The sequence below is a fragment of the Nerophis ophidion genome, linkage group LG07 (genome assembly GCF_033978795.1).
Source record: "Nerophis ophidion isolate RoL-2023_Sa linkage group LG07, RoL_Noph_v1.0, whole genome shotgun sequence".
NCBI classification, from domain to species: Eukaryota; Metazoa; Chordata; class Actinopteri; order Syngnathiformes; family Syngnathidae; genus Nerophis; species Nerophis ophidion.
The window spans coordinates 72,820,048-72,847,970 of NC_084617.1; the positions used below are offsets into that span (position 1 = coordinate 72,820,048).

Sequence of the window (27,923 nt, forward strand, 5' to 3'; positions counted from 1 at the left end):
CACATAAGGGCAAGGAAAACTCACACCCAGTGGGACATCGGTGACAATGATGACTATGAGAACCTTGGAGAGGAGGAAAGCAATGGATGTCGAGCGGGTCTAACAGGATACTGTGAAAGTTCAATCCATAATGGATCCAACACAGTCGCGAGAGTCCAGTCCAAAGCGGATCCGACACAGCAGCGAGAGTCCCGTTCACAGCGGAGCCAGCAGGAAACCATCCCAAGCGGAGGCGGATCAGCAGCGCAGAGATGTCCCCAGCCGATACACAGGCGAGCAGTACATGGCCACCGGATCGGATCGGACCGGACCCCCTCCACAAGGGAGAGTGGGACATAGAAGAAAAAGAAAAGAAACGGCAGATCAACTGGTCTAAAAAGGGAGTCTATTTAAAGGCTGGAGTATACAAATGAGTTTTAAGGTGAGACTTAAATGCTTCTACTGAGGTGGCATCTCGAACTGTTACCGGGAGGGCATTCCAGAGTACTGAAAGAAGGCCGTTTTAGTAACGCTTTTAATGTGATAAAGATAGTGGCCCTAAAAGCAAACAAAGCCAGCGGAACAAACAAAAATACAGAAGAAGAAATAGTGCACGTGCAAAAAGTTCTATTCTTCGCTCACATATTAAAAAAAAAATACAATAAGAAGTGATATCTTGCCGGTTGTATTGTACCATATGTCCCGGCAAGAAATCTGCGTTCAAAGGACTCCGGCTTGCTAGTGATTCCCAAAGCCCAAAAAAAGTCTGCGGGCTATAGAGCGTTTTCCGTTCGGGCTCCAGTACTCGGAATGCCCTCCCGGTAACAGTTCGAGATGCTACCTCAGTAGAAGCATTAAGTCTCACCTTAAAACTCATTTGTATACTCTAGCCTTTAAATAGACTCCCTTTTTAGACCAGTTGATCTGCTGTTTCTTTTCTTTTTCTTCTATGTCCCACTCTCCCTTGTGGAGGGGGTCCGGTCCGATCCGATGGCCATGTAATAATTATTATTTTGTGTTTGCGGATCCAATGTTCTCCAGAAATGTGTTTGTTATTCTTGTTTGGTTAGGGTTCACAGAGTGTGTCGCATATTAGTAAGAGCGTTAAAATTGTTTTATATCGGACGGCGTGGCGCAGTGGGAGAGTGGCCGTGCGCAACCCGAGGGTCCCTGGTTCAAATCCCACCTAGTACCAACTTCGTCACGTCCGTTGTGTCCTGTGCAAGACACTTCACCCTTGCTCCTGATGGGTGCTGGTTGGCGCCTTGCATGGCAGCTCCCTCCATCAGTGTGTAAATGTGGAAGTAGTGTCAAAGCGCTTTGAGTACCTTGAAGGTAGAAAAAGCGCTATACAAGTACAACCCATTTATTTATTTATGTACTGCTTGCCTGTGTATCGGCTGGGGACATCTCTGCGCTGCTGATCCGCCTCCGCTTGGGATGGTTTCCTGCTGGCTCCGCTGTGAACGGGACTCTCGCTGCTGTGTTGGATCCGCTTTGGACTGGACTCTCGCGACTGTGTTGGATCCATTATGGATTGAACTTTCACAGTATCATGTTAGAACCCGCTCGACATCCATTGCTTTCCTCCTCTCCAAGGTTCTCATAGTCATCATTGTCACCGACGTCCCACTGGGTGTGAGTTTTCCTTGCCCTTATGTGGGCCCTACCGAGGATGTCGTGGTGGTTTGTGCAGCCCTTTGAGACACTAGTGATTTAGGGCTATATAAGTAAACATTGATTGATTGATTGATTGATAGCAGACGCTGCGCGAGAGAAAGTGACTCTTTTGTCTGGACAGAGCAACGAAGTGGAATTACTTCCGCGTGTCACACTTAATTACAAAACTGTGAAAAATGAAGAGAATGCTGACTCGGGAGTCCTGAGGATTCTTCATCCACTGAAACTCGCCTCATTCTACAGCATGGGAGTCAAACTCTGGCCCAATATTTATGTTCATTTTTTTCTTTGCATGTGATTAATTATACGCATAATTCTGCTTCACTCGCAGCTTTTGATGATTTTAATAAATCACAACAAGTATCTTGTCGAAAGCAGAATTGTGCTGCCTTACTGTTTTTTTTATTTATACGTTTTCATTTGTAATTATCCGTCTCATCATAAATGAAGCAGATGCATTCTGCAATCTCACAAGTGGGTTCATGTGGGAAGTTCTCCGTCCAAAGGCAAAACCCAGTAACTCGGTTTTGGTTCAAAACTGAGCTGATAATAATTTTGGAGTTCCTAAGCTGACCAACACGCCGGACTGTAGTCAGTTGGAAGCGTGTCTTAATGAAATTAAACAATGGATGTCCGCTAACTTTTTGCAACTTAATGCCAAAAAAACGGAAATGCTGATTATCGGTCCTGCTAGACACCGACCTCTATTTAATAATACAACTTTAACATTTGACAACCAAATAATAAAACAAGGTGACTCTGTAAAAAATCGGGGTATTATCTTCGACCCAACTCTCTCCTTTGAGTCACACATTAAAAGCGTTACTAAAACGGCCTTCTTTCATCTCCGTAATATCGCTAAAATTCGCTCCATTTTGTCCACTAAAGACGCCGAGATCATTATCCATGCGTTTGTTACGTCTCGCCTCGATTACTGTAACGTATTATTTTCGGGTCTCCCCATGTCTAGCATTAAAAGATTACAGTTGGTACAAAATGCGGCTGCAAGACTTTTGACAAGAACAAGAAAGTTTGATCACATTACGCCTGTACTGGCTCACCTGCACTGGCTTCCTGTGCACTTAAGATGTGACTTTAAGGTTTTACTACTTACGTATAAAATACTACACGGTCTAGCTCCAGCCTATCTTGCCGATTGTATTGTACCATATGTCCCGGCAAGAAATCTGCGTTCAAAAGACTCCGGCTTATTAGTGATTCCTAGAGCCCAAAAAAAGTATGCGGGCTATAGAGCGTTTTCCGTTCGGGCTCCAGTACTCTGGAATGCCCTCCCGGTAACAGTTCGAGATGCTACCTCAGTAGAAGCATTTAAGTCTCACCTTAAAACTCATCTGTATACTCTAGCCTTTAAATAGACCTCCTTTTTAGACCAGTTGATCTGCCGCTTCTTTTCTTTCTCCTATGTCCCCCCCTCCCTTGTGGAGGGGGTCCGGTCCGATGACCATGGATGAAGTACTGGCTGTCCAGAGTCGAGACCCAGGATGGACCGCTCGTCGGGACCCAGGATGGACCGCTCGCCTGTATCGGTTGGGGACATCTCTACGCTGCTGATCCGCTTGAGATGGTTTCCTGTGGACGGGACTCTCGCTGCTGTCTTGGAGCCACTTATGGATTGAACTTTCACAGTATCATGTTAGACCCGCTCGACATCCATTGCTTTCGGTCCCCTAGAGGGGGGGGGTTGCCCACATCTGAGGTCCTCTCCAAGGTTTCTCATAGTCAGCATTGTCACTGGCGTCCCACTGGATGTGAATTCTCCCTGCCCACTGGGTGTGAGTTTTCCTTGCCCTTTTGTGGGTTCTTCCGAGGATGTTGTAGTCGTAATGATTTGTGCAGTCCTTTGAGACATTTGTGATTTGGGGCTATATAAATAAACATTGATTGATTGATTGATATGCTTTACATTAGTGTATGCGATATTGTCATTTGTTCCGTAAGTAAGCTGTCACGCGCATGGCAGGACCTAGCAACTACCACATAACCGCGTAGATACGGCGTGGCGCAGTGGGAGAGTGGCCGTGCGCAACCCGAGGGTCACTGGTTCAAATCCATCCTAGAACCAACCTCGTCACGTCCGTTGTGTCCTGAGCAAGACACTTCACCCTTGCTCCTGATGGGTGCTGGTTGGCGCCTTGCATGGCAGCTCCCTCCATCAGTGTGTGAATGTGTGTGTGAATGGGTAAATGTGGAAGTAGTGTCAAAGCGCTTTGAGTACCTTGAAGGTAGAAAAGCGCTATACAAGTACAACCCATTTATACAACAGAAAAACCTAGTATCTCAAGGGACCAATCGGAGCTTCTTTGTCAGTCGCCTTATTGTCTTTAATGGGACTGGACGCTGTACACGGCTCTTTGGGGCGGCATAGCTCGGTTGGTAGAGCGGCCGTGCCAGCAACTCGAGGCTTGCAGTTTCGATTCCCGCTTCCGCCGTCGTAGTCACTGCCGTTGTGTCCTTGGGCAAGACACTTTACCCACCTGCTCCCAGTGCCACCCACACTGGTTTAAATGTAACTTAGATATTGGGTTTCACTATGTAGAGCGCTTTGAGTCACTAGAGAAAAGCGCTACATAAATATAATTCACTTCACTTCACATTAGGGGCGGTATAGCTCGGTTGGTAGAGCGGCCGTGCCAGCAACTTGAGGGTTGCAGTTTCGCTTCCCGCTTCCGCCGTCCCAGTCACTGCCGTTGTGTCCTTGGGCAAGACACTTTACCCACCTGCTCCCAGTGCCACCCACACTGCTTTAAATGTAACTTAGATATTGGGTTTCACTATGTAAAGCGCTTTGAGTCACTAGAGAAAAGCGCTATATAAATATAATTCACTTCACTTCACTTCACTTCACATTAGGGGCGGTATAGCTCGGTTGGTAGAGTGGCCGTGCCAGCAACTCGAGGGTTGCAGGTTCGATTCCCGCTCCCGCCGTCCCAGTCACTGCCGTTGTGTCCTTGGGCAAGACACTTTACCCACCTGCTCCCAGTGCCACCCACACTGCTTTAAATGTAACTTAGATATTGGGTTTCACTATGTAGAGCGCTTTGAGTCACTAGAGAAAAGCGCTATATAAATATAATTCACTTCAACATTAGAGCTGGCCCGCCGCTGTAACACCACATTCACCGCTAATACTCGTCAACCCTCCCAATTTTCCTGGGAGACTCCCGAAGTTCAGCGCCCCTCCCGAATTTCTCCCGATTTCAATAATATTGGGGGCGGGCCGTAAAAGCACTGCTTTTGGCGTTCTCTACATGTCGCCACGTCCGCTTTTCTTCCATAAAAAACAGCGTGCCGGCCCACTCACATAATATATGCGGCTCATACACACACACACAAGTGTATGCAAGGCATACTTGGTCAACAGCCATACAGGTCACACTGAGGGTGGCCGTATAAACAACTTTAACACTGTTACAAATATGCGCCACACTGTGAACCCACAGCAAACAAGAATGACAAACACATATCGGGAGAACATCCGCACTGTAACACAACATAAACACTATCCATCCATCCATCATCTTCCGCTTATCCGAGGTCGGGTCGCGGGGGCAGCAGCCTAAGCAGGGAAGTCTGGGCTTCCCTGCTTAGGGGATCCCGAGGCGTTCCCAGGCCAGCCGGGAGACATAGTCTTCCCAACGTGTCCTGGGTCTTCCCCGTGGCCTCCTACCAGCTGGACGTGCCCTAAACACATCCCTAGGGAGGCGTTCGGGTGGCATCCTGACCAGATGCCCGAACCACTTCATCTGGCTCCTCTCCATGTGAAGGAGCAGCGGCTTTACGTTGAGCTCCTCCCGGATGGCAGAGCTTCTCACCCTATCTCTAAGGGAGAGACCCGCCACACGGCGGAGGAAACTCATTTCGGCCGCTTGTACCCGTGATCTTATCCTTTCGGTCATGACCCAAAGCTCATGACCATAGGTGAGGATGGGAACGTAGATCGACCGGTAAATTGAGAGCTTTGCCTTCCGGCTCAGCTCCTTCTTCACCACAACGGATCGATACAACGTCCGCATTACTGAAGACGCCGCACCGATCCGCCTGTCGATCTCACGATCCACTCTTCCCCCACTCGTGAACAAGACTCCTAGGTACTTGAACTCCTCCACTTGGGGCAGGGTCTCCTCCCCAACCCGGAGATGGCACTCCACCCTTTTCCGGGCGAGAACCATGGACTCGGACTTGGAGGTGCTGATTCTCATTCCGGTCGCTTCACACTCGGCTGCGAACCGATCCAGTGAGAGCTGAAGATCCCGGTCAGATGAAGCCATCAGGACCACATCATCTGCAAAAAGCAGAGACCTAATCCTGCGGTTACCAAACCGGAACCCCTCAACGCCTTGACTGCGCCTAGAAATTCTGTCCATAAAAGTTATGAACAGAATCGGTGACAAAGGACAGCCTTGGCGGAGTCCAACCCTCACTGGAAATGTGTCCGACTTACTGCCGGCAATGCGGATCAAGCTCTGACACTGATCATACAGGGAGCGGACTGCCACAATAAGACAGTCCGATACCCCATACTCTCTGAGCACTCCCCACAGGACTTCCCGAGGGACACGGTCGAATGCCTTCTCCAAGTCTACAAAGCACATGTAGACTGGTTGGGCAAACTCCCATGCACCCTAAAGAACCCTGCCGAGAGTATAGAGCTGGTCCACAGTTCCACGACCAGGACGAAAACCACACTGTTCCTCCTGAATCCGAGGTTCAACTATCCGGCGAAGCCTCCTCTCCAGTACACCTGAATAAACCTTACCGGGAAGGCTGAGGAGTGTGATCCCACGATAGTTGGAACACACCCCAGAACCCCTTGCATCGCTAACTCTTCCGGGACGCAACAATATACAACCCCCCTTAAATTTGTGTTTTTATTTAATTTGATATGCCATTGATATTTTTGAATTAATATTATTTGAAACTGGATATTGCATGTCACTATAAAGTTATATAAGCCTTGCTTGGTCAATATTCAATGCAAAACTTGTTTGGGTCCCTATTAAAGGGTTCATTTCTTCAACCTCGGCCCGCGGCTCTGTTCAGTTTTAAATTTTGGCCCGGTCTGTATTTGAGTTTGACACCCCTGTTCTACAGCCTCCCTCCAATGCTAACAGTCACACTAGCGATAGTTTGCCACGAGTCCTTGAGTCGACAACGAAAGAAGAAATGTAGGTTCTGGTAGGTTGAATCATACTTTAATCTTGATGAGCTAACTGCTACGAGCTAATTGGTATGCTACGTGAGTTGAGTAACGTGGATCCCGACTTAAAGGCCTACTGAAATGAGATTTTCTTATTTAAACGGGGATAGCAGGTCCATTCTATGTGTCATACTTGATCATTTCGCGATATTGCCATATTTTTGCTGAAAGGATTTAGTAGAGAACATCGATGATAAAGTTCGCAACTTTTGGTCGCTTATAAAAAAGCCTTGCCTGTGCGCGTGACGTCACGGGTTGTGGAGCTCCTCACATCTGAACATTGTTTACAATCATGGCCACCAGCAACGAGAGCGATTCGGCCCGAGTAAGCGACGATTTCCCTATTAATTTGAGTGAGGATGAAATATTTGTGGATGAGGAAAGTGAGAGTGAAGGACTATAAAAAAAAAGACTACACAGTGGGAGCGATTCAGATGTAATTAGACAAAATTACTAGGATAATTCAGGAAAATCCCATATCTGCTTATTGTGTTATTAGTGTTTTAGTGAGATTATATGGTTGTACCTGTACAACCTGAAGGTCGGCCCCGCACCGTTCTTCAGCACCAGTCGACGGGTGGTGATGCCCATCTCTGCCCTTCGCAAGGGACCCTCTTCGAAACACGATCTTTCGAAATGATCGCTGCATAATACACTGTACTTTGTGTGTGCGGTCCAATCCAACCGTGTTCGCTTGACCGCTCTGTTCCATAGTAAAGCTCCACCGTCATCTTTCCGCCTCCGCTTGAGATGGTTTCCTGTGGACGGGACTCTCGCTGCTGTCTTGGATCCGCTTGAACTGAACTCTCGCGGCTCTGTTGGAGCCACTATGGATTGAACTTTCACAGTATCATGTTAGACCCGCTCGACATCCATTGCTTTCGGTCCCCTAGAGGGGGGGGGGGGGGTTGCCCACATCTGAGGTCCTCTCCAAGGTTTCTCATAGTCAGCATTGTCACTGGCGTCCCACTGGATGTGAATTCTCCCTGCCCACTGGGTGTGAGTTTTCCTTGCCCTTTTGTGGGTTCTTCCGAGGATGTTGTAGTCGTAATTATTTGAAGTGAAGTGAATTATATTTATATAGCGCTTTTCTCTAGTGACTCAAAGCGCTTTACATAGTGAAACCCAATATCTAAGTTACATTTAAACCAGTGCGGGTGGCACTGGGAGCAGGTGGGTAAAGTGTCTTGCCCAAGGACACAACGGCAGTGACTAGAATGGCGGAAGCGGGAATCGAACCTGCAACCCTCAAGTTGCTGGCACGGCCACTCTACCAACCGAGCTATGCCGCCCCACAGTCCTTTGAGACATTTGTGATTTGGGGCTATATAAATAAACATTGATTGATTGACAAACAATGAAACACCGGCTGTGTTTGTGTTGCTAAAGGCGGCCGCGATACACCGCTTCCCACCTACAGCTTTCTTCTTTGACGTCTCCATTATTCACTAAACAAATTGCAAAAGATTCAGCAACACAGTTGTCCAGAATACTGTGGAATTATGCGATGAAAACATACGACTTATAGCTGGGAACGACGCTATAACAAAATGTCCTGTACAATGCGTGACGTCACGCGCAGGCGTCATCATACCGAGACGTTTCAGGAGGATATTTCGGCACGAAATTTAAAATTGCAATTTAGTAAATTTAGGCTGTCCTTTGTCACCGATTCTGTTCATAACTTTTATGGACAGAATTTCTAGGCGCAGTCAAGGCGTTGAGGGGTTCCGGTTTGGTGCCCGCAGGATTAGGTCTCTGCTTTTTGCAGATGACGTGGTCCTGATGGCTTCATCTGACCGGGATTTTCAGCTCTCACTGGATCGGTTCGCAGCCGAGTGTGAAGCGACCGGAATGAGAATCAGCACCTCCAAGTCCGAGTCCATGGTTCTCGCCCGGAAAAGGGTGGAATGCCATCTCCGGGTTGGGGAAGAGACCCTGCCCCAAGTGGAGGAGTTCAAGTACCTAGGAGTCTTGTTCATGAGTGAGGGAAGAGTGGATCGTGAGATCGACAGGCGGATCGGTGCGGCGTCTTCAGTAATGCGGACGTTGTACCGATCCGTTGTGGTGAAGAAGGAGCTGAGCCGGAAGGCAAAGCTCTCAATTTACCGGTCGATCTACGTTCCCATCCTCACCTATGGTCATGAGCTTTGGGTCGTGACCGAAAGGATAAGATCACGGGTACAAGCGGGCGAAATGAGTTTGGGGCTCTCCCTTAGAGATAGGGTGAGAAGCTCTGCCATCCGGGAGGAACTCAAAGTAAAGCCGCTGCTCCTTCACATCGAGAGGAGCCAGATGAGGTGGTTCGGGCATCTGGTCAGGATGCCACCCGAACGCCTCCCTAGGGAGGTGTTTAGGGCACGTCCAACCGGTAGGAGGCCACGGGGAAGACCCAGGACACGTTGGGAAGACTATGTCTCCCGGCTGGCCTGGGAACGCCTCGGGATCCCCCGGGAAGAGCTAGAGTCTAGCTCTTCCCGGGGGCGGTGAGGAAGAAGGGGGCAGTAGGGGGGCGGCAGTCCGAAGTCGAAGTCAGAAGTTCGAACGTTTGTTTGACGATTTGTACACAACACGTGCAGCAGGACGAGTCAGTGGACGACGCATCAGGGTCCGGTTACCACACGCCGCTCTGGCCCAGTCAGACCCGACAGCATAGACAACAAAAGCAAAAGCTCAGGTTTGTAATTTCAAGCTTGTAATGTTCAGAATTTTATCTTATAATAAAAACCGCATTCTGGCGGTCAACATCATCTTGAGTTCAAGTCAACATAAAATTGGGGACTCGCCAGAACGCGCCGTGTTGTGTTTGTGTTGAGCTGGTTAGGGTGGTGCATTCACTGATATATATTGTTACGAATGTATATGAGTTTGTACCTGTGTGTGCGTGTGTGTGTGTGTGTGTGTGTGTGCATATATGTGTGTTCGCGCGTGTGTCATTGTGTGGGTGGCGAGGGTTGCTGAAACAGTTAAAACTGCAAAAAAATAAAATGATTTACTAAATTGGGTTTTATTTGTGAAATACACATTTGTGTTTAACCTTTCTCTTTTCAAATTGCAGCATACCAAATATCAAGAAAGAGGTGTTTGTTTCCATATGTGTCTGTGGGGGGGGGCTAGGAATTCACTGGGGAGCCAAGGGGGCGCAAGCCTGCAAAAGTTTGGGAACCATTGAGCTAGACGAAGTGGCTGGGGAGAGGGAAGTCTGGGCTTCCCTGCTTAGGCTGCTGCCCCCGCGACCCGACCTTGGATAAGCGGAAGAAGATGGATGGATGGATGGAAGTACATTTAGTGTTGCAATGTTAAGATTTCATCATTGATGTATAAACTATCAGACTGCGTGGTCGCTAGTAGTGGGTTTAAGTAGGCCTTTAAAAAGTCATGTTGTCCTTCCTCAGTGTAGTTACATGTGACTACTTGTTTTTGTCTGATCAGATTTTCTTCCTTCATGGGAGTGCAGCATAACCGTGAAATTTATTTAGATAAAAGGAGAAACACTCGGGCATTAGGAATGCGTCTCACGAGATTGCGTCGGTGTGACTACTGAAGTGTCTGACTGTACTGTCCTAATAAGGAGACAAATATCCCTAATAACGCAAGTACATGCGAGGACCATGAACGTTTGCACAAAGTCCATACACGCAAACATCAGCTTCCTGCTGTTCCCCTCCAGCACACACACAGGTTCACAAACACACAACCCATCTGTTCCACTCTCCAGACCTTACATCTGGTCTGACGTGAACCATAACTCGGTTCCTGGCAAACTACGTGCAGACACCGTGAAGCGTCACAGCAAACTGAGTCGGTCGATAACTGTTGATGCAGCATCAGCATGGCACCGGGCACAAAACACATGGCAGCCAGGGGCGGTTCTATCAATCAATCAATCAATGTTTATTTATATAGCCCCAAATCACAAATGTCTCAAAGGGCTGCACAAATCCTTACGACTACAACATCCTGGGAAGAACCCACAAAAGGGCAAGGAAAACTCACACCCAGTGGGCAGGGAGAATTCACATCCGGTGGGACGCCAGTGACAATGCTGACTATGAGAAACCTTGGAGAGGACCTCAGATGTGGGCAACCCCCCCCCCCTCTAGGGGACCGAAAGCAATGGATGTCGAGCGGGTCTAACATGATACTGTGAAAGTTCAATCCATAGTGGCTCCAACACAGCCGCGAGAGTTCAGTTCAAAGCGGATCCAAGACAGCAGCGAGAGTCCCGTCCACAGGAAACCATCTCAAGCGGAGGCGGATCAGCAGCGTAGAGATGTCCCCAACCGATACACAGGCGAGCGGTCCATCCTGGGTCCCGACGAGCAATCAATCAATCAATCAATCAATCAATCAATCAATCAATGTTTATTTATATAGCACTAAAATCACAAGTGTCTCAAAGGACTGTACAAATCATTACGACTACAACATCCTGGGAAGAACCCACAAAAGGGCAAGGAAAACTCACACCCAGTGGGCAGGGAGAATTCACATCCAGTGGGACGCCAGTGACAATGCTGACTATGAGAAACCTTGGCGAGGACCTCAGATGTGGCCAACCCCCCCCCCCCTCTAGGGGACCGAAAGCAATGGATGTCGAGCGGGTCTAACATGATACTGTGAAAGTTCAATCCATAGTGGCTCCAACACAGCCGCGAGAGTTCAGTTCAAAGCGGATCCAAGACAGCAGCGAGAGTCCCGTCCACAGGAAACCATCTCAAGCGGATCAGCAGCGTAGAGATGTCCCCAACCGATACAGGCGAGCGGTCCATCCTGGGTCTCGACTCTGGACAGCCAGTACTTCCCATTGTTATTCCCATTGTTTTTATTCTTTTTGTAATATTTCTCTATTTTGTTTCCATTTAAACCCCCATTATTTACTTTTTACTTTTTTCTTTAAATTGATCTCAACTCTGTACACTGCTGCTGGAATTTTAATTTTCCTGAAGGAACTCTCCTGAAGGAATCAATAAAGTACTATCTATCTATCTATCTATCTACTTCATCCATGGTCATCGGACCGGACCCCCTCCACAAGGGAGGGGGGGGACATAGGAGAAAGAAAAGAAGCGGCAGATCAACTGGTCTAAAAAGGAGGTCTATTTAAAGGCTAGAGTATACAGATGAGTTTTAAGGTGAGACTTAAATGCTTCTACTGAGGTAGCATCTCGAACTGTTACCGGGAGGGCATTCCAGAGTACTGGAGCCCGAACGGAAAACGTTCTAGGCATGCTTATATGAGGGGGCAGTCAGAAATGTGAAGGGGGCATCATGTGTACACATCATGCTCCAGCACTTTTTTTTCCTGTGCTTATAGTAACGATGCTTTCTTCATTGAAATGGGTCTTTAGCTATGTGTCCAACCCCAACCTGGAGTAGTGGATTGCACTTTGTCAGGCCTCTACCTTCAGACCTGTCCAACTTGGGTGTCCCACCTGAAGACTAAGCTCCTGCTGGTATAGCTCTTACGGTCACTGAGGACCGCAAACCCCCTGACCACAATAAGGTGGCAATCCCTCAGGGGGGGGGAAACATTAACAGCGCTGCCATATTTCCGACAGGGGAAACAAAAGCAGGTGCAGGGTCTGTCAGACACAGGTCACTTGTCTTCAGTTTGTCACATGCAGTGAACGTGGGCACTCATCTGGGCACAAAATTCACTGTATGTGTGTTGCCCACTTGCTTGTAAATTGATGAAAACGGCAGTGTTTTTGTTTTTAGGCGTCTTGGTCATATCAAATGAAACTTATAATTTGTTTATTACAAAATGTAGATTGAAACATTAAAGGTTGACTATGTAGAAGTACAAGAAAAACATCAGAAAAAGAATTCCAGCAGTCGATTGCCAGACCGTTGCTAAGTAAAACGGGCCGTTGCTAGGGACTCCGCTCTGAACGGAGGACAGCAGAAGAGGACTGCTAAGCAGGATATATACCTTATGTTTCATTTTTACCGTCATTAACAGCATCATAAATGACTTGTAGCTTGTTACAGGGACAGTGGAGGCTCTCTGCCTTCCAAACCACTGCTGCTCAGAGCCTCCGTCAAGTTGTAAAAAAAAAAAAAAAAAAAAAAGGGAACTCCGTAGCACCGAAAGTCTGCGACGATAAACGTGTTTATGACAGATAAGACTACACAAATACACCCATCCTAACAAGTATATGATAAATGTAGACACATTTTCCTTTTCTTTTACTTTCATACTGCAACAGTGATTGGATGTTTACTGAGGGCTGAGGGTTGTGTGCGGGTGTGTGTGTGCTGCGCAGTCTGTGGAATGGTGAATACACGCACAGCGGAGGGAGGGATTAGAGGGGAGCCGACACTACTATATCATGTGTGTCCCTTTTTCGGCGGATTTTTCCGCTGGTGCAGATCATTTTGTCAACTTGTAATGTCATCATTTTGTGAGTTTATTCAAAATTGCGGCATAGCTCGGTTGGTAGAGTGGCCGTGCCAGCAACTTGAGGGTTGCAGGTTCGATTCCCGCTTCCGCCATCCTAGTCACTGCCGTTGTGTCCTTGGGCAAGACACTTTACCCACCTGCTCCCAGTGCCACCCACACTGGTTTAAATGTAACTTAGATATGGGGTATCACTATGTAAAGCGCTTTGAGTCACTTGAGAAAAAGCGCTATATAAATATAATTCACTTTCTCAAATTTTGATGTGAGGGGGCAATACATTTATTTAAGGGGGCTCTGCCCCCTTTTGCCCCTGCGTAGAGCCGGCCTTGATGGCAGCTAAAACAAAATCTAATCTAGCTCTGAAAGGGCTTTTTAAAATGAAGGCAAAAAGAAGCAGACTGGATGAATCGAATCCTCAGGATCGCAAGCCTATTGTGTTTTGACTGCGGGGGAGCTGGTGCTGTCGCTCAGCAAAAGGATAATGCAAGGGGAAAATATCCTTTCCGAGCGTCTGACGAACTCGGATGGACAAACCCAGCACGGACAAGGACTGAATAGCCTATGTGTGTGTGATCCTGGACGCCAGGGGTAGGGAACCTGTGGCTCTTTTGATGACTGCATCTGACTCTCGGATAAATTTGAGCTGACATGAGTTAAAAACAAGGCCGAATAGTGGCGGGTGACGCAAGTTTTTGACGCGGTGACGCAATCAACCAACGTGCAGTGACATGGTGACGTTGGGATATGTTGTGTACCTGCTTTGTTTATTTTATATATATATATATATTTTTTTGCATTCTATTTTAGTTACTTTGAATTTACAACCCCCTGCGCTGTTTTGTACGGCTTTTATACTGTTTTGTACTGTTTTTGTACTTTGATTATTATTTTCAACTGTTTATAAATGTTGAAATTTATAAAGGTTTATAAAAAAAATGTTTAAAACGTGTGCACTTAATCATTTGAACCGGCTGGCTCTGTTTGATTGGTGAAACGGAGTCAAACGTCACCAGTGACTGCATTTGATTGGTGAAACGGAGTCTAATGACACCAGTGACTGCATTTGATTGGTGAAACGGAGTCAAACGTCACCAGTGACTGCATTTGATTGGTGAAACGGAGTCTAATGACACCAGTGACTGCATTTGATTGGCGAAACGGAGTCAAACGTCACCAGTGACTGCATTTGATTGGTGAAACGGTTACAAGCACACACTTATTGAGATTTAGTGGGGCCTCTGTTTACATTATTAGCCTGTTGTGTAGGCTACCTGTATAAGTGTATGAGGTTACAAGCACACACTTATTGAGATTTACTCGAGCCTTCTGTTTACATTATTAGCATATCTACTGTGGCTAAGCAGACTTTTGCCAAAAGGACAATAATTCATTTGTTGTGGGTTTATCCACTTTAATGCACTTTATTTTATTTTTTTGGAATGCATGTTTTGTTTGAAGGCCTAATATAAATGAAAAACTGTGCTTTTTTTTGAAAGGCAAAGACTACTGGAATATTTTAAAAAATGTCAATATTCAATAAAAAATTACATTATTTGAAAAACATGTCTAAATATTTATTCTAGGCTATTTATGTAATATTAAAAAAATTGTGGAAAAACTGCATTCATTATTCGGTATTCGGCCTTCGGCCAAGCGTTTAAATTTTATTCGGCTTTGGCTTCGGCTTCGGCCACAAATTTTCATTTCGGTGCATCCCTAGTTACAATATTGTTTTATTTTTCAATAAGTCTCTCAGTTGCTTCCCAGCAATTGTCTTTTTCTCTTCCGTTTTCGCTCGCGCTCTGGTTTCCAGCCCCAAGCCCGTCTCTCCTCCTGGCGGCTGCTTATGACATAGCGACAGGTGATCAGATAAAAAGGCCCAGGTGGGCCTTCTACGCACCTGTCGCTGACTTCGAGGCCAGTACTGGCAACACCCCGCTTCGCTGCAGGCCCGCAGGCCACGCCCCCCTCCACAGTTAGCTTCAGAATAACAATGTTATTACAAAAGAATAAGAGACCTCTCTAGAAATGTTGGGTCTTTCTTAAAAATGCACGCCATTTGTTGTGTTCAGTGTTAAAAAAAAACATTACATGGCTCTTACGGAAATACATTTTAAAATATTTGGCTTCTTGGCTCTCTCAGCCAAAAAAGGGTTCCCGACCCCTGCTGTACGCGAAACCAAGTTACATAACCCAGAACCATCACATTATCACCGGTAGTTTGCCGTGCGTTGAGCAGCCTGCCGTGTGACCTTCGGGATCTGTTGCGTTGACGTGATGCATGTGACACGCTGATGACAATTAAACATAGAGCAGGCAGGAGACATCTGGCACCGCGGTGACTTAGCGGACATGATGCAATGTTGACCCTTCGGTGTCAAAACACACAGTTTCTGTCACATAAAGGCATCCAACTAGAGCTGGGTAATACGGCCTTTTTTTTTAAGATCTCGATATTTTCAGGCCATATCACGATACACGATATATATCTCGATATATTGCCTTGGCCTTTAATTAACACTTGATACATATGATCGTCTGCATCAGGGGTCACCAACCTTTTTGAAACCAAGAACTACTTCTTGGGTACTGATTAATGCGAAGGGCTACCAGTTTGATACACACTTAAAAAATTGCCAGAAATAGCCAATTTGTTCAATTTACCTTTAATAAATAAATCTATATATATATTAAAAAATGGGTATTTCTGTCTGTCATTCCGTCGTACATTTTTTTTCCTTTTACGGAATGTTTTTTGTAGGGAATAAATGATGAAAAAAACACTTAATTGAACGGTTTAAAAGAAGAAAAAAACAGGAAAAAAATGAAAATAAAATTTTGAAACATAGTTCATCTTCAATTTCCACTCTTTAAAATTCAAAATTCAACCGAAAATAACAAGAGAAAAACTAGCTAATTCTATTCTTTTTGAAAAACTTAAAAAAAGAATTTATGGAACATCATTAGTAATTTTTAGTCAATTGAAAAGTAGCTCACCTGCAGAAAAAGTGAAGTGAAGTGAATTATATTTATATAGCGCTTTTTCTCAAGTGACTCAAAGCGCTTTACATAGTGAAACCCCATATCGAAGTTACATTTAAACCAGTGTGGGTGGCACTGGGAGCAGGTGGGTAAAGTGTCTTGCCCAAGGACACAACGGCAGTAACTAGGAAGGCACAAGCGGGAATCGAACCTGCAACCCTCAAGTTGCTGGCACAGCCACTCTACCAACCGAGCTATGAGCGCCCCTGCACTACGCCATGCCGCCCCATCTTAGAAGTGCAATTTATCACAAAAGTTACTCAAGTAGATGTAACGGAGTAGATGTAGCGCGTTTCTACCCACCTCCGCTCTTGTATTACCACTCGCACGGCTCTGCTAGCATCACAGCAAATGTTACCCATGCTTTGCTCCGTATGTGAGGTATGACCTGACAGTATGTGACGTATGTAAGAAGGTGCGATTGTTGTCCGTGAGAAGAAGAGACAGGAAAGAGTGAGAAGAGCCTCAAATGTAATGCCCGCAGCTAAAAGCAACTGCGTGAGAACGTATACTCGAATAGTCATTTTCTATATCGCACAGAGACAAACCCGCGATACATCGCCCAGCCCTACATCCAACAGATAGGTGGTGCGCATGCAGGAATGCACAGACTCAATTATATCAGTATCAAATAGGGATGGGCATTGGTTTAAATGTATGTGTTTAACTATAGGGAACGCTAGCAAGGCATTATTGCTCTCTTTACCCCAGCCAGCTTCCTGCAAAGGGCTTGACTTCAACGCTCAATCACTCGGCGCTTTTATCGAGTCAAGACAAGCGCTCACATTCACACACTCAGTGGAGATTGATCCCACGCCGCATGCACGGGAGTCCAGCGAGTCCACCACAAGACTGCAAACCAGCTGAACGCCAAAATCCACAGCATGTTCGTATTTGTGGCAGTGCACTGGTAGATAATGTTGTTGTCTGATTTGCAACATGGGGTGAGCAATAAATAATTAAAAAGCCAACAAATCAGTTTAATGATAAAAGTTGACTGTCTTCTGTCGCTTCTTTTTTGTCATTGTTTGTCAAGCTTGGACAAGTGTGTGCTCCTTCCACGCAGAGGGATTACAGGACGAGCCAGGCGTGAATTAAGGTACATGATGTCCATCCATCCATCATCTACCGCTTATCCGAGGTCGGGTCGCGGGGGCAGCAGCCTAAGCAGGGAAGCCCAGACTTCCCTATCTCCAGCCACTTCGTCTAGCTCTTCCCGGGGGATCCCGAGGCGTTCCCAGGCCAGTCGGGAGACATAGTCTTCCCAACGTGTCCTGGGTCTTCCCCGTGGCCTCCTACCAGCTGGACGTGCCCAAAACACATCCCTAGGGAGGTGTTCGGGTGGCATCCTGACCAGATGCCCGAACCACCTCATCTGGCTCCTCTCGATGTGGAGGAGCAGCGGCTTTACTTTGAGTTCCTCCCGGATGGCAGAGCTTCTCACCCTATCTCTAAGGGAGAGACCCAAACTCATTTCGGCCGCTTGTACCCGTGATCTTATCCTTTCGGTCATGACCCAAAGCTCATGACCATAGGTGAGGATGGGAACGTAGATCGACCGGTAAATTGAGAGCTTTGCCTTCCGGCTCAGCTCCTTCTTCACCACAATGAATCGGTACAACGTCCGCATTACTGAAGACGCCGCACCGATCCGCCTGTCGATCTCACGATCCACTCTTCCCCCACTCGTACATGATGTTTTATTTGCAATTCTAAATACAATTAAAGCTGCAAGCAGTGTTTGGTCGGGCCCGCCTTTGGCTGCTGCCCCCGCGACCCAAACCCGGATAAGCGGTAGAAGCATGGATAGTAGCTACTATTATTATAGGGTATTGTGTGTAGAATTTTGAGGACAAAAAAGATGTCATTCCCGTGACCTAATTGGAGCCTTGAATAGGTCAATAATTCATAATGACATTGATTTCCGTGCCAGCAACTTGAGGGTTGCAGGTTCCATCCCCGCTTCCGCCATCCTAGTCACTGCCGTTGTGTCCTTGGGCAAGACGCTTTACCCACCTGCTCCCAGTGCCACCCAATAGAGAAAAAGCGCTATATAAGCGCTATATAGGGACGGCGTGGCGCAGTGGGACCCGAGGGTCCCTGGTTCAAATCCCACCTAGTACCAACTTGGTCACGTGCGTTGTGTCCTGAGCAAGACACTTCACCCTTGCTCCTGATGGGTGCAGGTTGGCGCCTTGCATGGCAGCTCCCTCCGTCAGTGTGTGAATGGGTAAATGTGGAAGTAGTGTCAAAGCGCTTTGAGTACCTTGAAGGTAGAAAAGCGCTATACAAGTACAACCCATTTATAAATATAATACACTGTAATAATTTTGATTCATTATTATTTTTTCAAGAAAGAAACAGCCTGCATGGCAGCTTTGTGTTATTAAGAATAAACATTGCAGCATTTTCTTGTCACATTTCACCCGTTTGCTCTTTTATATCACTTTTAACATTTTAGAAACTTTTCAATCGTGTTTTTAAAATGTGCTGTGGGGCCGTTAAAAATTTTTTACCTTGGACCTAGGGGGGAAAACCTGGATGCAAACCTCTACGAACTGTACAGAGTTGTTAGGAACAAGCTGCATTGACAGACAATCCTATTACGATGTGGTTATGTGCAAGGGCGAACAGTCAGCACCAAATGTATGTAATGAATTTATGGGAAACACTGGTATGTCTTTGTGTGTGTGAGAGAGAGAGAGAGAGAGAGCGAGAGAAAGAGAGAAAGAGAGAAACATGTGAGGATTGCATAAAGCAAGATGGGAAGGAGGCTGGCTGTCAGGATGTGGAGTCCATTGTCTGTCCGACAATAAAGATATCCAGTCTTCAGGAGTCCTATGGTGCTCTGAATAGAGGTATTAACATCTGGGGTCAGAGGGCTGCACAATGTGTGTGTGTGAGAGTGTGTGTGTGTGTATGTAAGTGTGTGTCTTTGTTGAAATTGTCCCGAGATTAAACGGATTTTTTTAAGACTTTCCGTCCAAACTGGGAATCATGCTTTACCGACCTGGCTAAAACCTGCATCAAATCTGGCATAATCTACTCTGTGTATTCATATTTAAGGATTATGTCGATTTCTAAGGGCCGTTGAACTTGACGTGACAAATTACAAGGTAAGTAAACAGAAATGCGGATGGATTATCCTCTGCTTTGCAGCCAATCCAAATGTCAATGTCTTGCCGCGGCTAACACCGCGGATGTGACAGTCCACTCGCTTTGCTGTGGACTCAGTGACACACACACAGATGACAGCAAACTGCGCGGAAAATGACGGCTATGAAAAGCCCCTGAATATTAAAAATAAAAGTATATCGACAGGAAGTAAGAGTGTGTTGCCCCCCCCCCCCCGTCCTCCTCCATCATATTAAAGTCCTACTGAAAGCCACTACTAGCGACCACGCAGTCTGATAGTTTACATATCAATGACGAAATATTAACATTGCAACACATGCCAATATGGCCACTTTAGTTTACTAAGTTGCAATTTTAAATTTTGCGCCAAAGTATCCTGCTGAGACGTCACTCATTATAGAGGACATTTTGTTCCAGCATCGTCCAAGCTATAAGTCGTCTGTTTTCATCGCGTAATTCCGGACTTCTGTGTTACTGAATCTTTTGCAATTTGTTCAATGAATAATGGAGACGTCAAAGAAGAAAGCTGTAGGTTGGAAGCGGTGTATTGCGGCCGCCTTTAGCCACACAAACACAGCCGGTGTTTCATTGTTTACATTCCGGCTCCACAACCTGTGACGTCACACGCTTATCGTCTGCTACTTCCGGTACAGGCAAGGCTTTTTTGTTAGCGACCAAAAGTTGCGAACTTTATCGTCGATGTTCTCTACTAAATCCTATCAGCAAAAATATGGCAATATGGCGAAATGATCAAGTATGACACATAGAATGGACCTGCTATCCCCGTTTAAATAAGAACATCTCATTTCAGTAGGCCTTTAACACTAACGTCTCCCAGAAAACCAGTTTAACCCCTCATGTTCTGTCTGTTAGTTAACTGGCACTTGTAAAAGTAGGAAAAAAACACCCCATCCTTCTAAACCACCACTCTACCGCCCTACTTGCAATTTGTTCAATGAATAATGGAGACGTCAAAGAAGAAAGCTGTAGGTTGGAAGCGGTGTACTGCGGCCGCCTTTAGCCACACAAACACAGCCGGTGTTTCATTGTTTACATTCCCGAAAGATGACGGTGAAGCTTTACTATGGAACGGAGATGTCAAGCGAACACGGTTGGATTGGACCACACACACAAAGTACAGTGTATTATGCAGCAATCAATTCGAAGAGGGTCCCTTGCGAAGGGCAGAGATGGGCATCGCCACCACATGTCGACTGGTGCTGAAGATGCGAGGCCGACTTTTAGGTTGTACAGGTACGACCATATAATCTCACTAAAACACTAGTAACACAATAAGCAGATGAGGGATTTTCCAGAATTATCCTAGTAAATTTGTCTAATAACATCTGAATCATTCCCGCTGTATAGTCTTTTTTTTATTTTTTATAGTCCTTCACTCTCACTTTCCTCATCCACGAATCTTTCATCCTCGCTCAAATCAATGGGGAAATTGTCGCTTTCTCTGTCCGAATCGCTCTCGCTGCTGGTGGCGATGATTGTAAACAATGTTCATATGACGTCACGCGCACATCGTCTGCTACTTTCGGTACAGGCAAGGCTTTTTTGTTAGCCACCAAAAGTTGCGAACTTTATCGTCGATGTTCTCTACCAAATCCTATCAGCAAAAATATGGCAATATCGCGAAAGGATCAAGTATGACACATAGAATGGACCTGCTATCCCCGTTTAAATAAGAAAATCTAATTTCAGTAGACCTTTAACACTAAAGTCTCCCAGAAAACCAGTTTAACCCCTCATGTTCTGTCTGTTAGTTAACTGGCACTGGCACCATTCACCTTGTAAAAGTAGGGAAAAAAACAACCCCTCCTTCTAAACCACCACTCTACCCCCCTACTTGCAATTTGTTCAATGAATAATGGAGACATCAAAGAAGAAAGCTGTAGGTTGGAAGCGGTGTACTGCGGCCGCCTTTAGCACCACAAACACAGCCGGTGTTTCATTGTTTACATTCCCGAAAGATGACGGTGAAGCTTTACTATGGAACAGAGATGTCAAGCGAACATGGTTGGATTGGACCACATACACAAGGTACAGTGTATTATGCAGCAATCAATTCGAAGAGGGTCCCTTGCGAAGGGCAGAGATGGGCATCGCCACCACTTGTCGACTGGTGCTGAAGATGCGAGGCCGACTTTTAGGTTGTACAGGTACGACCATATAATCTCACTAAAACACTAGTAACACAATAAGCAGATAAGGGATTGTCCAGAATTATCCTAGTAAATTTGTCTAATAACATCTGAATCGTTCCCACTGTATAGTCTTTTTTTATATTTTTTATAGTCCTTCACTCTCACTTTCCTCATCCACGAATCTTTCATCCTCGCTCAAATTAATGGGGAAATCGTCGCTTTCTCGGTCCGAATCGCTCTCGCTGCTGGTGGCCATGATTGTAAACAATGTTCGGATGTGAGGAGCTCCACAACCCGTGACGTCACGCGCATATCGTCTGCTACTTCTGGTACAGGCAAGGCTTTTTTATCAGCGACCAAAAGTTGCGAACTTTATCATCGATGTTCTCTACTAAATCCTATCGGCAAAAATACGGCAATATGGCGAAATGATCAAGTATGACGGATAGAACGGACCTGCTATCCCCGTTTAAATAAGAAAATCTCATTTCAGTAGGCCTTTAACACTAACATCTCCCAGAAAACCAGTTTCACCCCTCATGTTCTGTCTGTTAGTTAACTGGCACTTGTAAAAGTAGGAAAAAAACACCCCCTCCTTCTAAACCACCACTCTACCCCCCTACTTGCAATTTGTTCAATGAATAATGGAGACGTCAAAGAAGAAAGCTGTAGGTTGGAAGCGGTGTGCTCCGGCCGCCTTTAGCCACACAAACACAGCCGGTGTTTCATTGTTTACATTCCCGAAAGATGACGGTGAAGCTTTACTATGGAACAGAGATGTCAAGCGAACACGGTTGGATTGGACCACACACACAAAGTACAGTGTATTAACCTACCATCATTTCGAAAGATCGTGTTTCGAAAAGGGTCCCTTGTGAAGGGCAGAGATGGGCATCGCCACCACTTGTCGACTGGTGCTGAAGAAAGATGCGAGGCCGACTTTTAGGTTGTACAGGTACGACCATATAATCTCACTAAAACACTAGTAACACAATAAGCAGATAAGGGATTTTCCGGAATTATCCTAGTAAATTTGTCTAATAACATTTGAATCGTTCCCACTGTATAGCGTTTTTTTAATTTTTTTATAGTCCTTCACTCTCACTTTCCTCATCCACGAATCTTTCATCCTCGCTCAAATTAATGGGGAAATCGTCGCTTTCTCAGTCCGAATCACTCTCGCTGCTGGTGGCCATGATTGTAAACAATGTTCAGATGTGAGGAGCTCCACAACCCGTGACGTCACGCGCACATCGTCTGCTACTTCCGGTACAGGCAAGGCTTTTTTATTAGCGACCAAAAGTTGCGAACTTTATCGTCGATGTTCTCTACTAAATCCTTTCAGCAAAAATATGGCAATATTGCGAAATGATCAAGTATGACACATAGAATGGACCTGCTATCCCCGTTTAAATAAGAAAATCTCATTTCAGTAGGCCTTTAACACTAAAGTCTCCCAGAAAACCAGTTTAACCCCTCATGTTTTGTCTGTTAGTTAACTGGCACTGGCACCATTCACCTTGTAAAAGTAGGAAAAAAAACAACCCCTCCTTCTAAACCACCACTCTACCCCCCTACTTAAAAAAAAACAAAAAAAAAACATTACTTCTTGCTGTTCATGTGTGGACCCCTGCCCCCACCCCAATAATTACAACAATCACTCAACTGAAGCTAATACTTTGCTCATTAAGGCAAAACACCATGAGGGAAGAACAGGTTGTGGAATTATGAGAGTTTAACTGCGGCAAACATTTAAGCTTTAACAGGTTTTACTGGGAAAGTTGTGCAGGATATACATATATTCACATTTGAGGGGGAAAAAAAGGTTTAACAGGATATTGATGGCGGGGAATTTGCAACACTGCACGGTGCAGTGGTTCTTAAATGGGAGTAAAAATCCTTTATAAATATATTTATTGAAAATATGAAAAGTTGTACAATTCCCACATTTCACCCCCTTGGTTGATTCCTTTCCAACTGCTCCAGACCGCAGTGCGCTTTATTTACTCCGCTATGAATGGGAATAAAGTTGCACCACAAAGCAAATCGGACAAAAATCAAGTTGGTTAAGGAACTAGAAAAATTCCCGGTTTACACGAAATTCGAAGAAGTACTCAATTTTTCCAAAATTCCAAAATTTCCAGGAAGTTCCCATTGAAATAAATGAGACAATTTTCAAACTGCCACTTTTACCACATTATTCAACCCATTCCACCTTCAACACATTCAACTTATCCTGGACATTCAAATTACCATTTTTCCACATTCAACGAACACCCAGAAATTTCAGTTTTTTTGGTAACCTATTTCCAACCTTAAGTTCGACTCCTTTCACATTGTTCGAACAATTTCAACTGTTCCATTGCAAAAACGCTCCAAATATTCAGGACAAAAACCAAGTTGTTTAAGGAACTAGAAAAATTGCCGGTTTACCCGAAATTCCAGGAATTTCTCAATTAAAACTGTCACTGTCATAATTTCTTGACCGATTTAAACAATCTAAACCCCAACCAATTCAGCTCAGTTATTGAGCGCAACCCGAGGGGTCCCTGGTCCAATCCCCACCTAGTACCAACCTCGTCACGTCCGTTGTGTCCTGAGCAAGACACTTCACCCTTGCTCCTGATGGGTGCTGGTTAGCGCCTTGCATGGCAGCTCCCTCCATCAGTGTGTGAATGTGGAAGTAGTGTCAAAGCGCTTTCAGTACCTTGAAGGTAGAAAAGCGCTATACAAGTACAACCCATTTATCATTTATTTATCACTATGTAAAAGCGCTTCGAGTCACGAGAGAAAAGCGCTATATAAATATGCATTCAGCTCATTCATTTATTTTCCAAAAAATCCTGCTTTTCCCAAAATTTCCAGGGTTTTCCCGTTGAAATGAATGGGACAATTTTGCAAGTTGTACAATTCCCACATTTTTCAACCTATTCAAGACATTTTTGAAGTGATTCACCCCCTTGGTTGATTCCTTTCCAACTGCTCCAGACCGCAGTGCGCTTTATTTACTCTGCTATGAATGGGAATAAAGTTGCACCACAAAGCAAGTCGGACAAAAATCAAGTTGGTTAAGGAACTAGAAAAATTCCCGGTTTTCACGAAATTCCAAAAAATACTCAATTAAAAACGGTTATTAATTCATCATTTCTTAACCGATTTAAACGATTCCAACACCAACCAATTCAGCTCATTCAGGACATTCTCTTATCATTATCAATTTTTAAGAAAATTCCCAAATTTCCAGAAAGTTCCCATTGAAATAAATGAGACAATTTTCAAACTGCCACTTTTACCACATTATTCAACCCATTCCACCTTCAACACATTCAACTTATCCTGGACATTGAAATTACCATTTTTCCACATTCAACGAACTTCCAGAAATTTCAGTTTTTTTGGTAACCTATTTCCAACCTTAAGTTCGACTACTTTCACATTGTTCGAACAATTTCAACTGTTCCATTGCAAAAAACGCTCCAAATATTCAGGACAAAAACCAAGTTGTTTAAGGAATTAGAAAAATTGCCGGTTTACCCGAAATTCCAGGAATTTCTCAATTAAAACTGTCACTGTCATAATTTCTTGACCGATTTAAACAATCTAAACCCCAACCAATTCAGCTCAGTTATTGAGCGCAACCCGAGGGGTCCCTGGTCCAATCCCCACCTAGTACCAACCTCGTCACGTCCGTTGTGTCCTGAGCAAGACACTTCACCCTTGCTCCTGATGGGTGCTGGTTAGCGCCTTGCATGGCAGCTCCCTCCATCAGTGTGTGAATGTGGAAGTAGTGTCAAAGCGCTTTCAGTACCTTGAAGGTAGAAAAGCGCTATACAAGTACAACCCATTTATCATTTATTTATCACTATGTAAAAGCGCTTCGAGTCACGAGAGAAAAGCGCTATATAAATATGCATTCAGCTCATTCATTTATTTTCCAAAAAATCCTGCTTTTCCCAAAATTTCCAGGGTTTTCCCGTTGAAATGAATGGGACAATTTTGCAAGTTGTACAATTCCCACATTTTTCAACCTATTCAAGACATTTTTGAAGTGATTCACCCCCTTGGTTGATTCCTTTCCAACTGCTCCAGACCGCAGTGCGCTTTATTTACTCTGCTATGAATGGGAATAAAGTTGCACCACAAAGCAAGTCGGACAAAAATCAAGTTGGTTAAGGAACTAGAAAAATTCCCGGTTTTCACGAAATTCCAAAAAATACTCAATTAAAAACGGTTATTAATTCATCATTTCTTAACCGATTTAAACGATTCCAACACCAACCAATTCAGCTCATTCAGGACATTCTCTTATCATTATCAATTTTTAAGAAAATTCCCAAATTTCCAGAAAGTTCCCATTGAAATAAATGAGACAATTTTCAAACTGCCACTTTTACCACATTATTCAACCCATTCCACCTTCAACACATTCAACTTATCCTGGACATTGAAATTACCATTTTTCCACATTCAACGAACTTCCAGAAATTTCAGTTTTTTTGGTAACCTATTTCCAACCTTAAGTTCGACTACTTTCACATTGTTCGAACAATTTCAACTGTTCCATTGCAAAAAACGCTCCAAATATTCAGGACAAAAACCAAGTTGTTTAAGGAATTAGAAAAATTGCCGGTTTACCCGAAATTCCAGGAATTTCTCAATTAAAACTGTCACTGTCATAATTTCTTGACCGATTTAAACAATCTAAACCCCAACCAATTCAGCTCAGTTATTGAGCGCAACCCGAGGGGTCCCTGGTCCAATCCCCACCTAGTACCAACCTCGTCACGTCCGTTGTGTCCTGAGCAAGACACTTCACCCTTGCTCCTGATGGGTGCTGGTTAGCGCCTTGCATGGCAGCTCCCTCCATCAGTGTGTGAATGTGGAAGTAGTGTCAAAGCGCTTTCAGTACCTTGAAGTCGAAAAGCGCTATACAAGTACAACCCATTTATCATTGATTTATCACTATGTAAAAGCGCTTCGAGTCACGAGAGAAAAGTGCTATATAAATATTCATTCAGCTCATTCATTTATTTTCCAAAAAATCCTGCTTTTCCCAAAATTTCCAGGGTTTTCCCGTTGAAATGAATGGGACAATTTTACAAGTTTCACAATTCCCACATTTTTCAACCTATTCAAGAGATTTTTGAAGTGATTCACCCCCGTGGTTGATTCCTTTCCAACTGCTCCAGACCGCAGTGCGCTTTATTTACTCTGCTATGAATGGGAATAAAGTTGCACCACAAAGCAAAAAGGAGAAGAAAAAAAAAAAAAACGTTTTTTGAAAGACACGTCCCAGGAAGAGGTTTTCATGGCAACAGTTGACCGGCAGCTTCGGACTCCTCTGAAGCTTTTATTTAAAAAAAAAACGTCACGTTTGAACCCAAACAAACTTACCTTGTTAATATTATGATGACGATTATGAGAGGGCGGATCACGACGATGCTGCGCGTGTTACTCCGCCGTTACGACCGATATCCTTCCTCCTCCTCTCCGTTAATCACCGGGTTTTCTTTGAAGTTATAAATCAATCCACATCGCTCCTCTGGTCCGTCGGCCACTTCCCCGCCGTTAGAAAAATGTCCATAAAAAGCTGGGGGATCCCGTCATGTAGTTTGTTGTCCACACGCGGAGGAAGTGGCTGAACGCAACTCTCGCTCCCGAGGCTTTGTAACAGGAAACCCGAGGAAGAGGAGGAGGAGGAGGAAGAGGGAGAGAGAGAGAGAGAGACAACGTGTCTTGCTCCAAGTTGCGCACGCACATCGGTGGGGGGGGGAGGGAAGGGGGGATGAAGACGTTAGCGTGTGCTCCTGCGGCACATCAGTGCAGGACTTTTTTTGGGGGGGTGGGGTGAGGGGGGGGGCAGACCAACAGGTCCCCGCCCACTGGCCTCCCTCGACAAGGACCCCCAACCCGGGTCCCGGGGGCCATTTTTAACGGTCCCCCGGCACATTTTAAAAATACTATGGAAAAAAATAAAAAACATAAAAAGTGGTATAAAAGAGCAAACGGGTGAAATGTATCGAAGAAAATGTTGCAATGTTGACTCTAATAATAACACAAAGCTGCCATGCAGGCTGTTTCTTTCTTGTGAATGTGAATTATTTTTATATAGCACTTTTCTCTAGTGACTCAAACCGCTTTACATAGTGAAAACCAATATCCTCGATCTTAGCGCTGCTTTCGATACCGTCGATCATAATATTTTATTAGAACGTATCAAAACACGAATTGATATGTCCGACTTAGCCTTGTCTTGGTTTAACTTACTGATAGGATGCAGTGCGTCTCCCATAACAATGTGACCTCGGAC

The 27,923-nt window shown here is 45.0% G+C and overlaps 1 protein-coding gene across 3 annotated transcripts in view; it reads right to left on the bottom strand.

Moving 5' to 3' along the window:
* sema4c (sema domain, immunoglobulin domain (Ig), transmembrane domain (TM) and short cytoplasmic domain, (semaphorin) 4C) overlaps positions 1–27,282 on the bottom strand; it is a 317,114-nt gene extending 289,832 nt beyond the window's left edge. For all 3 annotated transcript variants that reach the window (XR_009807601.1, XR_009807600.1, XM_061907083.1), the window contains exon 1: positions 27,008–27,282. The gene's annotated coding sequence lies outside the window, so the exon portion shown is untranslated. The remainder of the gene's footprint in view (positions 1–27,007) is intronic.
* Positions 27,283–27,923: the final 641 nt, after the last annotated feature.